The sequence below is a fragment of the Kogia breviceps genome, chromosome 11 (genome assembly GCF_026419965.1).
Source record: "Kogia breviceps isolate mKogBre1 chromosome 11, mKogBre1 haplotype 1, whole genome shotgun sequence".
In the NCBI taxonomy this organism is placed as follows: domain Eukaryota; kingdom Metazoa; phylum Chordata; class Mammalia; order Artiodactyla; family Physeteridae; genus Kogia; species Kogia breviceps.
The window spans coordinates 83,653,879-83,674,509 of NC_081320.1; the positions used below are offsets into that span (position 1 = coordinate 83,653,879).

Sequence of the window (20,631 nt, forward strand, 5' to 3'; positions counted from 1 at the left end):
AGAATTTCATATAAACGGATCCATACATTTTGTAGTCTTTTGTGTCTGTCTTCTTTCTCTTGGCATAATGCTTGTAAGATTCATTCTATTGCGCATGTATCAGTTGTATTTCTTGAATTGCATACCGTTGAATGGGCATACCACCAATTGCTTATCCCTCCATTAATAATGGACTTTTTGTGTTGTTTCTGGGTTTTGGCTATTTTAACTACAGTTTCTACAAACCTTCATGTACATGTTTCTGTAAGACACACTTTTCCATTTCTCTTGGGTAAATGTGTGTTTAATTTTATACGAAACTACAAAACTCTTTTCCAAAGTGGCTGTATGATTTTTGCATTTCCACCAGCAAAAACTGAAAGTTGCTCCACAGTCCTGCCAACACTTGGTATTGTCAGCCTTTTTATTTTTAACATTTCTAGTGAGTGTGTCGTGGTATGTCATTATGGTTTTAACTTACATTTCCCTAATGACTAATGAGGTTAAGTATCTTTCCATGGCTTATTGGCCATTGCATATCTTCTTTTATGAAGTGTCTGTTCAATAGACACTCTGCACACACATGCATGCACACACAGTTGGTTCTGTCTCTCTGGAGAGCCCTGACTGGTACAGTTATTTTTCTCCAATGAGTATATTTCCTTTGTTTTAGCAGGGAATTTTCTTGACTGGGCTGGAATGGCAAATCCTATTTCTTGTGCAGCATCTTCATCCTTTGTTCATGTCATTTGTCTTTAGCTGAGCTATTCTGAGTCTGTTCCATGCATATGTGGTTCAAGAATCAGTAAGAGGTATGAGTAGACAGAGTTTGGAGATATCCTCTCTGGTTCTCTTCTTTCTGAGGCTCTACTGTCTTCAGTCTTCACTGTTTTCCTGGCTTCTTTTTTCTGGTTTCCCAGGCCATAAGGACTGTGTGTTTTTCCTTGTGAACCCATCTGCCCTTTGTGTGCAACCTGGGACACACTTGGCCTTGGGCCCAGTCTATCTGCTTCTGTTTACTCTCCACTAACTGCAGAGTACCAGCTCTAGCCTCAGTTCAGTTTGCCTTTAGCTGGGCTACTTTGTGTGCTCCATTCATGTGTCAGTGAGGTAGGTCAGAGAGGTAGGTAGAGAGTCTCCAGTATCTTCAGGTAGTTCCTTTTGGTATTGAGCCCAGATTTTACCACTGTTTTCTGTAGGGAAGATTCATGTGGTAGAATCTTAATCTGTCACACCTGGAAGCAGAGTCACAGCTTTTGTATTTCTATTTCACCTTTTTTTTTTTTTTCCTGCAGTACGCAGGCCTCTCACTGCTGTGGCCTCTCCCGTTGCAGAGCAAAGGCTCTGGACACGCAGGCTCAGCAGCCATGGCTCACGGGCCCAGCCGCTCCGCGGCATGTGGGATCCTCCCAGACCGGGGCACGAACCCACATCCCCTGCATCGGCAGGCAGACTCCCAACCACTGTGCCACCAGGGAAGCCCATCACCTTCATTTTTGAAAGATATTTTTGTTCTTGGTTGGCAGTTTTTCTCTCAGTGCTTCATTTTTTTTAAAAAAAATAAATAAATTTATTTATTTATTTTTGGCTGCACTGGGTCTTTGTTGCTGCATGCGGGCTTTCTCTAGTTGTGGTGAGCGGGGGCTACTCTTCATTGTGGTGCGCAGGCTTCTCATTGCAGTGGCTTCTCTTGTTGCGGAGCACAGGCTCTAGGCACGTGGGCTCCAGTAGTTGTGGCTCACAGGCTGTAGAGTGCAGACTCAGTAGTTGTGGCACACGGGCTTAGTTGCTCCGCTGCATGTGGGATCTTCCCGGACCAGGGCTCAAACCCGTGTCCCCTGCATTGGCAGGCGGATTCTTAACCACTGAGCCACCAGGGAAGTCCTCTCTCAGTGCTTTAAAGATGTCTCTCCACTACCTCCTGGTCTGCAACATGGCCAACAAGATGTCTGCTACCATCCTTATCTTTGTTCCTCTGCACATCATCTGTTTCTCCCCTCTGGTTGCTTTCAACATTTTTGTCTTTATCATTGATTTTTTTAGCAATTTGATTATGATGTGCCTTGATGTGGTTTTCTTCATGTTTTCTCTGCTTGGAGTTTGTTGAGCTTCTTTGATTTGTGAGTTTTTAGTTTTCATCAAATTTGGAAAATTTTCAGTCATGATTTTTTCAAATATCTTTTCTGTCCTCTCCTCCACCCCACCCTCTCTTTCTGGGACTCCAGTTATATGTATGTAAGGCTGCTTAAAGCTACATCAGCTCACTGATGTTCTGTTCATTTTTTTAACCAGTCTTTTTTTTTTCTATCTGTGTTTTATTTTGTATTGTTTCTATTGCTATGTTTTCACAGTCAATAATCTTTTCTTATTTAATGTTTAATCTGCTATCAATCCCATTCAGTGTATTCTTAAACTCTAGAATTTTGATTTGGGCCTCTTTTATATCTTCTACTTCACTCTCATGATGCTCATGCTCTCCTCTACCTTCTTGAACATCTGAAATGTATTAATAGTAGCTGTTTTAATGTCCTTATCTAAAATTAGCAGTATAATTTCTGGATCTGTTTAGATTGGTTGATTTTTCTTCTCCTTGTTTGAATGATAGGTAATTATTTAACTGGATGCCAGATATTTTGAATCTTATGTTGTTGGGTACTCATATATTTTTTTTGTTTTAGGATTTTTTCTTTTAGATGTTTGGGTAGTTTAGTATGGGATGCAGTTGTTACTTGGAAACAATTTAATCCTTTTACTGTGCGCTTTTAAGCTTTGTTAGGTGGGTCCAAAACACCTCTTAGATGGGAGCTAATTTGGCTTGGTATCTATGCCCAGTGTGTTGGAAGGTCTTTCTATTCTGGCTGGTGGGAACACCAACTCTTCAAGAGTTCTCTCTCTCTCTGTGGTAGCCTGGAAACTCTCTCCAGACAGTGAGCGGGGACATTGGTAGGACTCATCTCATTTGTTTTCATTCTCTCAGGGATCACTGTCCCGCCTGTTATCCAAAGTCTTAAAACCATTGTTTTATATCTTTTGTTCAATTTTATAATTGACTAAGGCAGAGGATAAATCTAGGTCCTGCTACTTCATCATAGCCAAAAGTAGACGTTGCTTTTATTCTTTTAAGTGATCCTTTTTATTGAAACATAGCAAACATACATAAAAATGTACAAATCCTAAGTGAATGGCTCCATAAACTTCCACAAAATAAACACACCTGTGTAAACACCTCCCATATTAATAAATAGAACATCACTAGTGCCCCAGAAACTTCATGTTCCTTTCCAGTCATTACCTCTCTTCCCAGAATAACCACTGTTCTAATTTGTAGCATCACACTGCATGTTTATGAACTTTATATAAAGGAATCCTGTAGTATGTACTTTATGTCTGGCTTCTTTCACTCAACATGTTTGTCAGATTCATCCATGTTGTTATGTGAAGCAATAATTAATTCATTTCCGTTGCTGTGTAACATTCCATTTTATGAATATATTGCATTATTTATTCTCCTGTTGATGGGCATTTGAGTTATTTTGAGTTTGGGGGCTATTATGAATAGTGCTGCTATGATCATGTTTGCACATATTTTTTGTGTACATATGTATGTATTTTCAGGAGTAGAACTGCTGAGTCATAAGCTAGGCATCTTTTCTACTTTAGTGGATACCACCAAATAGTTTTCCAAAGGAGTTATCCCAATTTACATTCCTTCTAGGCTTATATGAGAATTCTAGTTGCTCCATATCCTCACCAATACTTGCTATTATGTCTTTTTCTTTTTAGCCATTCTGATGGATTTTACTTACACTGCCTTTCAGACCATGCTACAGACAATAAAACTACCAGGTGGAATGAGCTAACAGTGTGCCAGTTTGAGACTCCTGTATATAAGGTTTTCTTCTCAATGGCTTTGGGCATTCCTAAAAGCATTTGGTTGTTACATTTGTGTTCATCAACATTATTTGAGTGGAATTTGAAAGCTAGGTGTTTGATGATTCACCAGGTGAAGATATGGTGGGAGAGAAGGCAAACAGGGGCATTCTTGGCAGAGAAAGCAATACATGGAAAGGAAGTCATAAAAGGACCTGGCTCAGGGCTACCTGGTACAATTGTACATGATTCTTAGAATTGCTTTTCACTTCCTTGTCTGTGGGAATGGCACCTCCAGGAATTATGCAGTGCACAACTCATCAATCTGTACACAGCAGCCATGCCTGTAATGGTCAGGGACGATACGAAATTTGCTGTGACTGGAGGGCAGGGTGGGTGGGGTAGAGAATCAAGAGAAGCCAGATCCAGAACTGGGACAATATAACTGACTCAGATTTTGACAGAGGCTTACTTTAAAACTCCACCCTGCCCCCACCCCTACTAGATGAGGGATTGTACAAGCTTCCTCCTCTTGGATCCCTCAGCCTCTGAGCCAACAGGGCTGCCACTGAAGTGGGGCCGGGGTGAAACCCAAGCCAGGAAGGAGAAATGCTGAGTGTGCTCCAGCTTGTCTTGCTACACGGCTCTGGTCTCAGCAAGTTGAGGAACCAACGCCCTGTCCTTCCTCTATGTTGGGCTTCCTCCCTTGCCTGCAACCTCAGCACACTCCTCTGCCTGGGAAAATTGGTAACCCTGGATGGGACGCTGTGCCCACCGACCTAACACCTAGGTTTGTGTCATTGAGGCACTGGAAGTGGTTTCTGAAGGCACACGAAAGGGAAAGGAACATCCCAGGTTCCCCACATACCTCCCCAGGACCCGCCAGAGTGAAGGGTATCCCTCTGAAAGAATGATACTTTTTGGGGCAACACTCTGTCTATAAGCCCTCATTACACTTTGTGTGTGTGTGTGTGTGTGTGTGTGTGTGTGTGTGTGTGTGCGCGCGCGCGCGCGCGCGGGTGTGTGTGGTATGCTTGTTAAGGGCATTAAATGGTTAAAGTAGGGCTACCTGTTGGGTTAGAAGGAACTATCCACCGTCTGTCAGAGAGGGCAGGGTCTCTTCTGGAAGAAGAGGTTCATGTTCAAGCTCTGCCTTTCTTCCAGTTGCTCGGACAAAAAGTACTTGGACAATATATTCCTTAAAGTAGAAACTGGGACTGATGGAAGGGTTCCAGGGAATGACACAGAGAGACTCTCTCTTGGCTCTGGCAAAAAAGGGAGTATCTCTAGAGAAGTAAGTGGTAAGGTTAGGGAGTTTGGGATTGACATGTACACACTGCTATATTTAAACTGGATAACCCACAAGGACCTACTGTATAGCACAGGGAACTCTGCTCAATGTTATGTAGTAACCTAAATGGGAAAAGAATTTGAAAAAGAATAGATACATTTATATGTATAACTGAATCACTTTACTGTACACCTGAAATTATCACAACATTGTTAATGAACTCTACTCCAATATAAAATTAAGTTTAAAAAATAAAATAAAAATAAATTGAATTAGAAGAATAGCAAAAACTAATGATAATGTTATTAGAAATTAATCAGGCAAAAAAGATGGAACATCCCCAGTAAAGCAGTATAAAAAAAAAAAGAAAGAAAGAAAGATGTGGTAAGATGGCTCCTCCCCAGAAGGAGACAAAAGCCAAAGCAAGGAACCTGGGAAAGGTTCCATGGTTGCACCAGAACTCTGGGACTAGAGTGTACATGGTGAGATCAGATGTCAACTGGAGATTTGGCCCTGGGACTAAGTTAACTGTGATATGAATAGATACCTTTCCAACCTAGCTTTTTGGCTTATTTTTCTGCTTCTTCACAAGGTCAACTTTTTTTTTTTTTTGGCCACGCTGTGTGGCCTGGGGGATCTTAGTTCCCTGACCAGGGATTGAACCCATGCCCCCTGCAGTGGAAGCGTGGAGTCCTAACCGCTGGACAGCGAGGGAATTCCCACAAGGTCAACTTTTAAATCAATCAACAGGGGTACACACTTAAAATGTGTTCCCTGTGGCTTGAGGCTTATGAGGAGCTGAGAACAAGAGACACAGGTTCTCCCCTCAAAGAGGCTACTAAGTAATCAGAGAGAGGAGAATAAGGCACGTGAAACGCCTAAGGAAGAGTACAACTGATATGCTTTTGTGTTTCTGTTTTAAGCCAAAATGAAAATTAGCATGAACTCCCTGAGCAGACACCAGCTGGGCAACAGTGAGAGTGTGAAGCATCCCAGGAGGCAGGGAGGAGCTGTCCTGATCCTGGGACTCAGAATTGTTTCCAATTCAGCCATAAGTGTTGATGATCCATGTGTGAACTGTCAAGTAAACTGTAATATCCATAAAAAATGAATAAACAAGATAATGAAAGACCATATCTAATTAAATGCTAATCTGTGTGGGCTGAGGGGATCCACATGTACCCAAGAGGCTCCAGCTGCTAGGAAATGTACAATTCTTGCTGGACAGAGCCTGAAGGAAGGGTAGGCTTGGATAAACAAACAAAGGGCATTCTGGACAGGTGAACAATGTGAGGAAAAGGCAAAGAAATATTCACCTTCAAAATCACTCCCATTTCCATTGAATTTTAAAGTTTTCAAAGAAACTTAATAACCCTGCTCTTTTTTGATCTTCTCAGCAGCCTCAAGCATTTGACAGAACAGAGATTCCCGCTCACAAAGAAAGTGAAAACTGGAGAGAGTCTGTTGATTTTGTTTGCGCAGCCTCCCTCTCTCCCATTTTCTGCATCTAGCATCCTGGTTTTCCTTGGAGAAACATCCCTCTCTACTCTCAGACCAACCAGTGTTCTGACTCCACCCCTGAATCCAGGGTGGGCTTAACCAGACCTGGTCTACTACTGAACTACCACCACAGTAGTTCAGGGATGGGCATGTGACCCAAGTAGGCCAATGAGACTCACATCCAGAACCTTTGCTGGAAAACTGGGGAAGAGAATAAAGCTAATGCAGAGGAAAGCAGAGCCAAGAGACCATTTTCTGTTAACATTGTTTGGGTGTTTGGGTGTTTAGATCCAGCTGTACCTGAAGCCAGCATTATCCTAGGATTTTTCTGAGAGGTAAGCCATTACATTCCCTTCTTGTTCTAAGCCAGTTTGAATCTGGTTTCTGTTACTTGCTACTAACAGAGTCCTGGCTGATTCAGAAAGCTTAGACCATATATTTAAATTCTGATCCTGTGCTCTTAAACTAAGTATAATAACTGGAGTGATGGTAGTGTGGGAAAGGATTATTAAGCATGGTGGGGTCAGCCTGGTAGGGCCTCACTAAAAGACATGCTAGGGGGCTTCCCTGGCGGCGCAATTGCTGAGAGCCCGCCTGGCGATGCAGGGGACATGGGTTCGTGCCCCGGTCCGGGAAGATCCCACATGCCGCAGAGCGGTTGGGCCCGTGAGCCATGGCCACTGAGTCTGCGCGTCCGGAGCCTGTGCTCCGCAACGGGAGAGGCCACAGCAGTCAGAGGCCCGCGTACCGGGAAAAAAAAAAAAAAGGATAAAAGACATGCTAGGAAGTTAGACAAGGAATAGGGAGCCTCAGAAGATTCTTGAGAGAAATATCATATGATATTACTTATATGTGGAATCTTAAAAAATGATACAAATGAACTTATTTATGAAACAGAAATAGAGTCACAGATGTAGAAAACAAACTTATGGTTACCAGCAGGGAAAGGGGTTGTGGAGGGATAAATTGGGAGAATGGGATTGACATACACACACTACTATATATAAAATAGATAACTAATAAAGAGCTACTGTATAGCACAGGGAACTCTACTCAATACTCTACGATGGCCTATATGGGAAAAGAATCTAAAGAAGAGTGGATATATGTACAGGTATAAGTGATTCACTTTGCTGTGAAACGAACACAACCTTGTAAATCAACTACTCTCCAATAAACTTTTTTTAATTCTACAAAAAAAACCAGATTCTTGGACAATTTAAAAGAGACATCTAGGGGCTTCCCTGGTGGCGCAGTGGTTGAGAATCCGCCTGCCGATACAGGAGACACGGGTTCGTGCCCCGGTCCGGGAAGATCCCACATGCCGCGGAGCGGCTGGGCCTGTGAACCATGGCCGCTGAGCCTGCGCGTCCGCAGCCTGTGCTCCGCAATGGGAGAGGCCACAACAGTGAGAGGCCCACATACCGAAAAAAATAAATAAATAAAAAATAAAAAAATTTTAAAAAAAGAGACATCTAAAGAAAATACTGGAACAGTCAATGTTCTGTTTCTTAACATGGGGAATGGTTATAGCCCACATACATTCACTCTAAATTATGCATATATGTTTTTTACTGTCTTCTGAATAAAAACATGATATAATATGTACCTTTGAAAAATGAAAAAGAGAATAAATAATGTGGAGGTGATGATTACAGAATGGAATGGAGAAGAGAGACCTCGAAATGAGAGATGCACAAAGGAAGCTGGTAGTGAGATGGAGGCTTAGGGTAAGGAAGGATGGCCCAGAGCAGTACGAATACGGATGGAGGGGCTGGAGAGGTGAGAGATGCTTCCTGCATGAGTGAGGGCATGAGAAAAGTGTAGCTCCAAATGCTGGTCACGATGACAGAGACAGGGTAGTTGAGAGGGAAGGACCTGGTTGGGAATATTAAGGGGGCGTGTATGTGGTTACATTTTGAACTTGTTCAGGTGGGAACATCCAAACTGTGGGTCTGGGGACTTCCCTGGAGGTCCAGTGGTTAAGACTCTGTGCTTCCACTGCAGGGGGCACGGGTTCGATTCCAGGTTGGGGAACTAAGATCCAGCATGCCATGAGGTGAGGCCAAAAAAAAAAGGAAACAAACCGTGGGTTTGTAATATCGTTTGGTTGGAAGGAACAGAAGCTTCGTTGAGTTAGCTCAGGTGGGGAACTGGGAAGTCAAAAATGGAGGCTCCTCCCTCCGTATCTCTGGGGCACCTGTGGTCTTTCCTCTGCTTTTCTCTGCATCTGCCGACCAGGTCTTTCTCCTTCCTCGGCGGGAGGGCCCACCTGGCAGAAGCTGGAGTGCCCTGCGAACCCCACAGGGAGGCAAGGCCGCTGTCAAAGAAGCTGAGTGAAGGCACCAGTGGAAATTCTGTCAAATATGTCTAGAAGTGACCAACTGGGTGACGAACAGTTCCCGGCATGGACAAGGTGTAAGGTCTGCGTTCAAGGAAAGCCGCAGAAAAGAGAGCTTGGTTTTAGCCTGGGAAAGGGAAGCAGCAAGGTTAAGATCTGATGTGTCCAAAGGTGCGAGAAGGCCTTGCGGCCAGTTACATTCTCTACCGGACTCTTCCTTTCAGCTCAAACAGACTCTCCCATCCCCAGCCCACCTCCAGCTCCCCTACACCTCCCTTCCTTCAGTTCAAACTCCTTAAAAGCTGCCCACGCTCCCTGGCTCACCTCCTCCGCACCCCTCCCCCCTCAGCGCCATGCCTGCCCTGTTGGCACTCCTTAGCAGTGTGCTAGCGAGGTCTCCAAGGACTTTCTGGTTGCCATATCCCGGCAACAGATACTCCCCAGCTCTAATCTTGTTTCATTCATTTGTTGTTCATTCATTCATTGATTCAAAGAAGATTTGTTAAGAGCCAACTACTTTCCCTGTGCTGGAGGTACGATACTGAGCAAGATCCATTAGGCAGAAGTTCTCTACAGAGACAGTGTCTACTTCTTCCTCCCCAAATGCCACAGGCTCATATATGCACACATGCACACGCACACGCACGCAGGCACACGCACTTGCTTTTTCTGCTTACATCCTCCCCAGAGCCTCCCACTAGGGACTCAGCTGCCCGGCATGTGATCTTTGAGGGACACAGACAAATGGGAAGGAAGTTAGGCCAGTAGCCTAAGGAAGCTGGGGAGGAAGAGGGGCCAGACGGCCTGGAGGGGCACCCCAGGATGTACACATCATCACCTGGCCATTTGCTCGTGGCCCGGGGAGTGGGTAATTCTGAATGGCAGGCACCCAGTGGAGAAGGGCACATGGCCAGGATCTCAGGTTCTGGCCACTTCAGGCAGTCCTCGAAGCAAGACCCTTCCCAGAGGGCCAGGGAGGCACCCAAGGGACTGGTTGCAGCCTTTGTGGAGACAAGCAGTCTGGGCACATGCCCGCTACATCATACTCCTTCACTGAATCCCGGCCTTGCTCCTGGAGCATGAAACTCCTAGAACTGTCCCCATGAGGAAAGGGAGTCTCTGGGCGGGACCCTGAGCTCTGGGCTGAACACTGGCACCCTGTAAAGTCAAAGAGCCAGCCCGTCAGGGAACCCCAAGGGTTCTGGTGATGGAAGGTCCTAGAATGTTCCTTTCTTTCTCTTCCTAGGGAATTATATAAAATAAACGAAGAATAAAGAGGAGAAGGAGAAAGAAGATGGGGGAAGGAGAAAAGGAGTAGGAAAGGAAGGAGGAGGTGGAGAAGGAAAGCATTTTTTTTAAAAAAAAGCACAGCCCTGATCATAGTATTTCTCTGCTTAAAACGTTTTAATAACTTCGCATTGCTCATTGGATAACCACATGCCCCCTCCCTCCTCGCCCCCTCCCTCCTCACCCCTTCCAGTCATAGGAGGCCTGATAGGATGTGTTCACACAGCTCTTGTGGGAAATTGCCCCATGGGGTTGCAGCAAGTGAAACGGAGGGAGCACCACAGCGGGCCCATCGTAAGCAGCACTGAGAGCTACAGGGAGGGTGTTTAAGGGGAATTCCCTGGCGGGCCAGTGGTTAGGACGCTGCACTTTCACTGCCGAGGGTATGGGTTCAATCCCTGGTCGGGGAGCTAAGATCCTCCAAACTGAGTGGCCAAATAAATAAATATTTTTTTTAAAAGGGGGGGGCGTTTAGTCCTAGGTCTGTGACTATAGGACCATAGGAAAATCATGGTCTAAGCCTCCTTTTCTTCACCTGGTCAGTGGTCAGGGAGGATAAAACCTGCCCTGCCTGCCTCACTGGGTTATTGGGCAGCTCCGGTGAGATAAAGAGCCTAGAAACCTTTGTGAATTATCAAGTACTGAACAAATAAGGGATTGTTCCTACTATTGAGGAAACTACCTTGAGAAGTGTCAGAGGCCCACTCCTTTCATCTCTCTGCGCTGCTCTTTCTAATAATCCTTTATGTCATTATAACACCTTACGCTTTTCAAAGTACTTTAATATATATCGTGTTGTTTGTTCTGACACCATCCCTGTTCAGGGGCCGGGCAGGGCTGCCCATTTCTGGGCATATAAGGGCAGAGGCTTAGAGGGGTGAAGTCACCAGAAGGTCCGGTGTCACCGGGCAGGCGTGATGTGGCTGAGCCAGGCCTGAGCTCAGGTTTCCTGACCTCGGGGTGGGGCCTGCTCGGCTCCCAGCACGTACTGATGTTGTTCCTTTAGATTCTAAACCTACAGAGGGCACAGGCAGGGTCTTCTTAGGGGATGAACTTCCCCGTGGCGGGTATCATGGCCTTTGGGTGGGGCTATATCAGGGGACACCTGAGCTTTTGCCAGTGAGACAGGCTTGGTCTTTGAAGATCTATCTACTCACCCTGCGCCCTTGGGAATGTGCTCAGGCTCCTTTGTCACTCCTCTGTGTCAGTGGGCAGCCAACCACCGGGACAGAGGTGGGTCTTTTGGATCATTTTGGAATCCTCCCTCCAGGTGTGATTCTAGCCACGAAGTGTGCTGATGCCTAGTGCCACAAGAAACATCAGCTGATGGCTCATTCTCACAGCCAGGGAGTGTCAGCCCCATCCAGCCTCTGGGGCAGGGCGAGCACAGAAACACAGGCCTGCTCCCTGACCGGGAGTTGCTCAGAGCTGGAGAAACAGCAGCGCACGGGAAATAACAGCAAAGAGGACGGCGTGAGCACCGTCTCAAGGGGGCGACACGATGACCCTCCTGGATAAAAGACAGTATGAGCACAGAAAGACAGAGACCTCTGGGGACTGGGAGGCTCCGAGGCAGCTTCCTGACTGAGGACGCCCGGTCCCCCTCCCCTAAGTCGGTCTGCAGTCAGACTGAAACATTCTTGCTTTTGGTGAATCACACCAGGAAAGTGCCTGTGCGACATTCCAGGATGCGAAAGCCAGGCCCTCGGTCTGACTGCTGATTGGTGGTGTGTGAGTCAGGGGAAAGGGCACCAGACGGGCAGTCTCGAGATGCGGGACTCTGCGCCTTGATCTACATCAGAGCCGGAGGCGGCGAAGTGATTCGGCTGTTTTTCCTGTCAAGGTCAAATGCCCGGGTGGCCCCAGTTTGGCCTCAACTCACGTGTCCCCTCAAGTCGGTGATGATGGCGGCGAGCATTCCAGAGGGAAGGCGGCAGGCATGGGAGGTGCGATCTGAAATTCAAGGAGAGCAAAGCTACCTCCACGTCCTTTCCCTGAGTCCCGGAGGGGCTGAATGAGACGGAGAAGTGTGATGGGAGTTGTTCCCACGACATTTATAATAGTTAAAAAAAAAAAAAATCAGAGACATCCTAACTGTTCAATACAGAGAGTGACCCGAAATAAATCATAAACTTAAGTAGCCGTTCAAAACAGTAAAGCTTTTAGAAAATAATATAGAATGTCTTTGTGATCTTGGGGTAGAGGAAGAGTTTTCAAGTAAAATGCATAAAGTGCTAATCAAAGAAAAAAATTTGATAAATTGTGTCTATGTGAAAATTAAGGAATCTTGGTTATAAAAAGGTACCACCAAAAGAATGAAATGGGGACTTCCCTGGTGCTGCAGTGGTTAAGGATCCGCCTGCTGTGAAGGGGACACGGGTTTGATCCCTGGTCTGGGAAGATCCCACATGCCGCGGAGCAACTAAGCCTGCGAGTCACAACTACTGAAGCCTGCGCACCCTAGAGCCCACGTGCCATGACTACTGAGCCCGCGTGCTGCAATTACCGAAGCCCACGAGCCTAGAGCCGGTGCTCGGCAACAAGAGAAGCCACCGCAATGAGAAGCCCACGCACCGCAACGAAGAGCAGCCCCCCCGCTCGCAGCAACGAAGACCCAACACAGCCAAAAATAAATTAAAGGAATAAAAAGAATGAAACGGCAAGCCACAGAGAAAATGCTTGCAATGCATGGAAGCAATTAAAAAGCTCAAAGCCAAAATATAAAAGAGCTCTTATAAAGCAGTAAGAAAAAAGTGACCCAGTAGAAAAATGACCAAGAGACTTGAAGGGGCAATTCACAAAATAAGACACAGAAGTGCCATGTCCTAAGAATGTGAAAAGGTGTTCAACTTTATTTGTTGTCAGGGAAGTCCAAATTAAAACCATGTTGAGATGCCAAATATCTAAAACTAAGAATGCCAGTATGAAGTGTGGGTTCTGATGTGAAGCCACTGGAACTCATACACTGCTGGCAGTGCATATTTTTATTCCCACTTTGGAAAACAGTTTGACGTTATCAACTGAAGTTGAAGATATGCATTCCCTGTGACCCAGCAATCACAATCCTGGGTGTATGTGCAACAGAAATGTGTCCAGTGTGTGTAGGAGACGTGAACAAGAATGCGCATAGCTGCACACCTTGTAATAACCCCAAACTGGAGACAACCTAAGTATCCATCAAGAGACAATGATAAGTTGTATATTCACGCAACAAAATATTATGTAGTAGTAATGGATGAACAACAGCCAGACACCACGACGTGGATGAATCTCTCAAATAAAAGAAACCAGAGAAAAGCCAGACACGAAAGACTACACTTAGGTAAAGCTCAAAAAAGGACAAAACCAAACCACAAGCTTTAGATGGTAAAAGAAAAAAAAAAAAAGAAACAAGCAAATGATTACCATGGAAGTCAGGACAGAGGTTACCTTAGAGAGGAAGGAGGGAATTGTGACCACAGAGGGTACTGCAGGGGATTTCTGGGATGCTGTCAGTGTTCTGGTTTTGGCCTGGGTGGTGGGTACCTGGCTGTTTTATGATAATTCTTTAAGTGGTATATTTATGTAATGCAACACTCTGAGTGTGTGGTTTATTCAACTGAACTATGTGAAATTGACACTATTCAACCCTTTTTAACTTACTAGTTAAACCTACTGGCAATTTCATATGGTTCAACCTAATATTTCATAACTAAAAATAACTTCTGTTAAGTTAAGCAGCCATTCAAAATGATGGTCATGAAGGCTATTAATAACTTCATTCACTCATTTACCCATCAAACAAATATTTCCTAGGGGCTTGTTGTGAACCAGGCATATTTCTAAGCAGCGGGATACAGAATAAAATTTGGTCCTGGCGTTCACATTCTAAGGGGAAGATAATGTATAAACAGATACTGAAACATCTGGAATGTCATATTGTGATAAATGCTATGAAGAAAAACAAAGCAGAATAAGGATACAGAGAAGGATGAAGAGAAATTTTAGGAAGCATGGTTAGAAAGGCTTCTCTGAGGAGATGACATTTGAAAACGCAGCTGAATGAAGTGAGAGAGAGAGAAACCATGTGTAGCCATGGGAGAAAAAGCCTGTGGCAGAGGGAACAGCAAGTGCACAGGCCCTATGACTGGAATGTGCATGGCAGGATGAAGGAACAAGGAGACCAGTGTTACTAGTTCAGAGCGAGGGAGGGGGAGAAGATGAAGACGCGAAACGGGAGAAGTAACGAGGGACCCGTCACAGAAGGCCAATGCAGCTTCGCAAGGGACTTCAGATTTTACTCTGAGAGTGATGAGAGCCCATTGGAAGGTTGAGAGCAGGAAGTGGGAGGATTTGATTTATAGTTTAGAAGGAAGACTCTGGCTGTTCTGTGGAGGAGGGAGTCTAGGCGGGGTGGAATTACAGATTCCTGTTAAAATGCTACCACAGTGTCCAGGCAAGAGATGAAGGTGGCATGGACCAGAATGGCCATTTTGGAGACAGAATCAATAGACTTTGCAGATAGAACCCAGATAGGATTTTTCTGATGGATGGCATACAGGGGAAGAGGAAGAGGAGTCAGTAATAAGTATCATATTTTTCTTAAAAATAGGATGCGCGATTCTATATTTGATCAAAACTCTTTCAAAACATGTTCTTAAATTACTTCTGTGATGAGAAACTTAAATACAGCAGAGCCTAAGAAATGCAGTTGGGGAGACAGAATATTTTCATAGATGGATGGATAACACCATAAAAAAAAGCAGAAGCTAATTGCCACAGGAGGCAAGGAAAGGAAGAGACCCCAGAGGCCTGGAGGAGGCAGGAAAGTCTTTACCGAGGAGGCTGGAGTTGAAAGAAGAAGGTGGAGTTAGTCCAGGTGAGGAGCAGATTGACAGCTGCGCCTGGGGGCCCAGTACAGGGTGGTAGAAAGAGCAGGAGCTTTGGAGTTAGAGAAAGTAGGCTCAAGTTCAAGTATTGCCACTTACCACTTGGGTTAGTGTGAAGGTTAGATAAAACAACTGTAACTCACCTGTTAGGTGCTCAATACAGGGTAGCTTCTAAGGAAAGCTCTTTTTTAATATTCAGGTTTTAAAATTTTTCAGATTTTTCTATTTTTGATTTTGGGGGTTGGGAGTGGGGAGTTAACTCCCCATTCACCAAAAAACTGCAGCAGAGACAGGAGAAAACAAGCTACTGGGAAAAGAGGAACTATTAGTAATCTAGACTTGGACATAGCTGGGAACCCTTGAGTGAGATCATCTCACACTGATTGAGAGCCCAGAAACTTCCTGTTCATCTAGGAATGGTGTCACATAGTCATGTCTCCCTCTGCGGGTGGAATTTGGTGTTGCAAGGTAAACCCAAATCTTGAATTACTTGCATCTGGAAATTTGCAGGCCCCTGGGAATATTGAAGCGCTAACTCTGTGTTCTTGGTATGGTCTCACCCAGACTGTTAAACTGAGACCATACTGGAAGAAGATGCTGGTATGGGAATCCCCCGGGAAAAAGGAACTTTCATCGTCAAAGGAAATGAAGCAAAGGGAGCTTCCTCCTCCTACCAAGCCAAGGACGGGTCTGGACTCTTAGGAAACTGTCATTCAAACCAGGACTGAGCGGCAACTGTTCTGCCATCTTCACGGTAAGCTGTCCCCATGGCATAGGGGAAAGACTCCCAGGGTTTCAGTTTTGAAGTCTGAAGACTGACTATGCCACTTGGTGACTGGGTTTCCTTCCTTAGTCACTTAATTAGCCTAAAGCTTAGAGTCCTCACAATATGGGGATATTAACATTTTCCCCTTTCCTGGGGTTGATGTGAGGATAAAGTAATAGGGATGATCATACTCTATTAACTGTAAATCACTCTACAAATATGAGTTTATTACTGTCACTTCTTTGTCTTGCCTCTCCATTTTCTTGCCCTGAAGGTCATGGAGCATTCATTCATTTGCTTAGCAACTGATATTGATTACCTGAAGTATACAGAGTTCTGTGTTAGATATGCGGAAAGGAGACACAAAGACAAAAATCACAGCTCCTGTCTTCAGGGCGGCACACGTATGGTGAGGGAGACAGATTCAGTTAACCACATTACTAGTCAGACTGTGAGTACCATAAGACTAGTTAAACAACGAGCTATAGAATCATGAAGAAAGGAAAGATTAATTAGAAAGTAGAATCAGGGGAGTCAAAGAAGGTTTCCCAGAAGAGGTGATATTCATATGAAGCACGAATTCATATTCATTCATTCATATTTATTTTGTTTATTTATACAAATATTTATTGAGCATATCTATGTGCCAGGAATTAGACTACAGATGGTCCCCAACTTATGATGGCTCAAATAATGACTTTTTGACTTTACAATGGTGAGAAAACGTTACGTATTCAATAGAAACAATGCTTCAGATTTTGAAGTTTGATCTTTTGCTGGGCTAGTGACATGCAGTATGATATTCTCTCCTGGCCGGGCAGTGGCAGTGAGCCACAGTTCCCAGTCAGCCACGCGATCATGCTGGCAAACAACTGATACACTTACGACCATTCTGTACCCACACAACCTTTCTGTTTTGCACTTTCAGTACAGTATTCAATAAATTCCATGAGATATGCAACACCTTATTTTAAAGTAGGCTTTGTGTTAGATGATTTTGCCCAACTGTAGGCTAATGTAAGCGTGCTGAGCATGTTTAAGGTAGGCTAAGCCATGGTGTCTGGTAGGTTAGGTGTATTAGCTGCATTTTTTTTTTTTTTTTTTTTTTTTTTTTTTTTTTGTGGTATGCGGGCCTCTCACTGCTGTGGCCTCTCCCGCTGCGGGGCACAGGCTCCGGACGCGCAGGCCCAGCGGCCATGGCTCACGGGCCCAGCCGCTCCGCGGCACGTGGGATCCTCCCGGACCAGGGCACGAACCCGCATCCCCCGCATCGGCAGGCGGACTCTCAACCACTGCGCCACCAGGGAAGCCCTAGCTGCATTTTTGACTTAAGATATTTTCAATTTACGGTGGGTTTATCGGATTGTAACCCCACCATGAGTCAAGGAAGAGCTGTAGCGATTGTGGATACAAAAATGAATGAAACAGACATGTATTGTCTTCACAGAACAACAGAGGAGGTAGATGAACAATTATTTAATTACAATTATGCTAAGTTCTATAAAAGAAATACAGGGAACAATGAGAACATTGTTCTCAAAGGGACATAACAGCTCTGTAAACAGCTGTTATGTGATACAAAGGGACATAACCTAGGTGGGGAAGTCAAGAAAGGTACCCTAAGGAAGTGACATTCAAGCTGAGAGCTGAAGGATGGAGATCAGGTATCTAGGCAAAGACGGTGAGGATAAAGGTTCTACGCAGCAGAAACAGGATGTGTAAAGGCCCTGGTGGTAGGAGTTGGAAAGGAGGTGAAGTAGGCCATTGGAACTAGAATACAGGGAGCAAGGAGGAAAGTGGCCTGAGATGAGACAGGAGATATTGGGGTACCAGGTACCAGGTCATGTAGGGCCTTGGGGGCTGCATTAACGATTTGGACTTTAAGAGCAACGAGAAACATTGAAAGTTTTAAAGCAAAGGGTGACGTGATCAGACATGTGTTTTTAAAAGAATACTTTGTAGAGAATGGATGGGTGGAGGTAAGAGTAGACCTAGGGAGACCAGACTGGAGGCTATAGTGGGAGGCGAGGCTAGAGAAGATGATGGCTCGGATTATGATATTGGCTGTGGAAATGGAGAAGTTGATAGATCTGAGAAATATTTACAAAGTTGAATTGATAGGATTTGGCGTTTGAATAGATATGTTGAGGGTGGGAGAAGAGCTGTCTACAGAGCTAGGGACCATTCTTGGAGCAGCAAGCTTGGAGGGGAGGACGATGAGTTTGGTGTTAACAAGTAGAATTTCAGGTACTTGGGAGCTATCCAAGTGGCTATATCAATTAGAGAACTGAATATATAGAACTGGAGCACAGAGAAGTCTGGACTGGAAATACAAATTTAGGAATCATTTAGACACTAAGTGAAGCCACAAGCTGTAGTGATCGCTAGAGGGTGGCACTGGAAGAAAAAGAAGACTTAGGACCATTCAATGGTTAGAGTTGAAAGAGGTCAGTTGGTTAAGGATTGCTGAAAAGGGAGACACAGGGTGTGAACAACCTTAAATGCAAAGAACAGGAAGGAAAACTACTATTTCTTGAATGTCTGTTTTTTTGTTTGTTTGTTTGTTTGTTTGTTTTGCGGTACGCGGGCCTCTCACCGCTGTGGCCTCTCCCGTTGCAGAGCACAGGCTCCGGACGCGCAGCCTCAGCGGCCATGGCTCACGGGCCCAGCCGCTCCGCGGCACGTGGGATCCTCCCGGACCGGGGCACGAACCCGCGTCCCCTGCATCGGCAGGCGGACTCTCAACCACTGCACCACCAGGGAAGCCCCTCCTGAATGTCTTTTATGTTCTGGGAATTTTCACATTCATTATCTTATTTAATCCTCATGTAAATGCTGTGAGCCAGGTAAGCATTCCTATCCTCACTTTTTCCACTGAGGAAAGAGCTGGTCAGAGAAGTTGAATAATTTACTTACTGTCACACATCTTGTAAGCAATGCGATTCCCTCCAGTGCTGGAGGATCTGGGCAAGTACCTTGCCAGGTAGTGACATTGGGTGGGGAGAACAGGGCCAGAATCCCTTTTACCCAGCGCTATAGTGCCAAGCAGGTAAGCCAAAGCAGAGAAAGGGTAGTCCAAAAAGCAAAGCCAAGTGCAACAGGAAAACAGTTCAAGAGCCAAATGGTCCATTCAGAAGTCAGGTTGCCAGAGCCAAGAGAGGTTAGTCTACAGAGCCAAAACCTCACCCAGTAATTGGTCCAAAACTCAAGTTAATCACAAGCAGTAGAACTTGATCAAAGAGAAGGCTAAGGAAGGCCAGGAAACTTCAGAACTGGGGAAGCCACCAGCTAAGCCTCAAGCTTCCGATTGAGCTGGCATTTGGGCCCTGGGTACTCAAAGATGGGGAAGAGGTGAGGACAGGTTTTGTAGAGTTGAAGAACTAAACAAATAGGCCCTCGAGAGAATAACATGACTGGAAATGTTTTGTGGAAAGATTCTTCCGGTGCCTCTGTGAAGAAGGGCCTCAAGGTGGGAGAATATGGACAACTCGGATGCAATGCATAGATTCAACTCCCCTCTGCAGAGTGGAACATGCGTAGGACACTGGCTTGGTCCCTGGGCTTGAGGGATTATACTTGATTTGTATCCTAGAGGAAAAAATATGAAGACCCCAAAGTGGAACACCAAACACAGGCCTGGTCTGTCCAGGATTCTCAAAGAAGCAGGAGCTGTCAGGCAAGCCAAGCCAGGACACATGCATGTATTAAGGGCTTGTTTAAAAATGAGTCTTCTCGTTGGTACAGAACTTCAGGAGGATCAATGGTTTCATTTGAGCCTCAAAACCACTTTAAAACTAACCGCTTTAAATAGATGAGGAGACTAAGGCTAGGGCAAGGTAAGTGACTGCCCAAAGTCACACAGTTGGATGGAGATTAGAACTGCAACTTGATTCCAAGTTTTGTTTTATGCAAATTCTGTGTCTCTCTCTGTTAAGGAAAAGAGATTGGTCAGGGAAGCCTTCACAGAGGAGGAGGTACTTGAACTGCCCACGCAGCAGGGCACCAAGTACAGAAGAGTAACAGGGTCCTCCTGGCAAAGTCACAAGGATGCAACACAGCACAGCCAGAAGGAAACGAAAAATGGTTCCTAGAATTGTGAGCTCCTTGAGGACAGGAAGGTCCAGCTCCTAGAATGAGGCCTGATGTTTAGCAGGTGCTGGGTGACTGTTTGAAGAAATGAATGTGCTGGAACACAGTCTCTCTAGGAGAGTAGCTGGAAGTGAGGCTGGGAAGTGGCAGGAGTCAGAAGACGGAGAGGCTTTTATACAATATGGAAGGCTGGTGTTGGAGGAGGGGAGGGGACGAGGGTGCATGTGCGGAGAGGATGTGAGGAGAGAATCAGGTGGAAGCTGGTTCCAGGAGAGAGAAAAGGAAGGCCAGAAGTAAACCAGGGTAGGGAGAGGAAAGGACAGAGTCAAGAAACATTTGGGAGTTAGAATGCCTGGCAACACCCTTAAGGGGAGGGGTGACATGTACGCGTCTGCCGGCAGAAAGGCAGGAGCAGAAGAGAGACAGGGGATGCTGGTTGTGGAGGAAACAGGTGTGGGTAGCAGATACCCCGCATCCCCCCCACCCCACCCCAGCTAGGCTGCAACCTCAACCGTCACTCCTGGGGCAGAACGCCAGAGAGGGAAGGGCCTCCCGGACTGGAGAAGTCATTAGCAACCTGCCAGAACCGGGTTAACAAAGGCAGGACTACAACTCCCAGCATGCTCCGGCCCAGTGGGGT

At 45.4% G+C, this 20,631-nt stretch overlaps 1 long non-coding RNA gene across 1 annotated transcript in view; it reads left to right on the forward strand.

The window, feature by feature from the left end:
• The window catches only part of LOC131765543 (uncharacterized), a 38,034-nt gene extending 22,156 nt beyond the window's left edge, over positions 1-15,878 (forward strand). The window contains exon 3 of the long non-coding RNA XR_010835610.1: positions 15,701-15,878. This is a non-coding gene — a long non-coding RNA (uncharacterized lncRNA). The remainder of the gene's footprint in view (positions 1-15,700) is intronic.
• Positions 15,879-20,631: the final 4,753 nt, after the last annotated feature.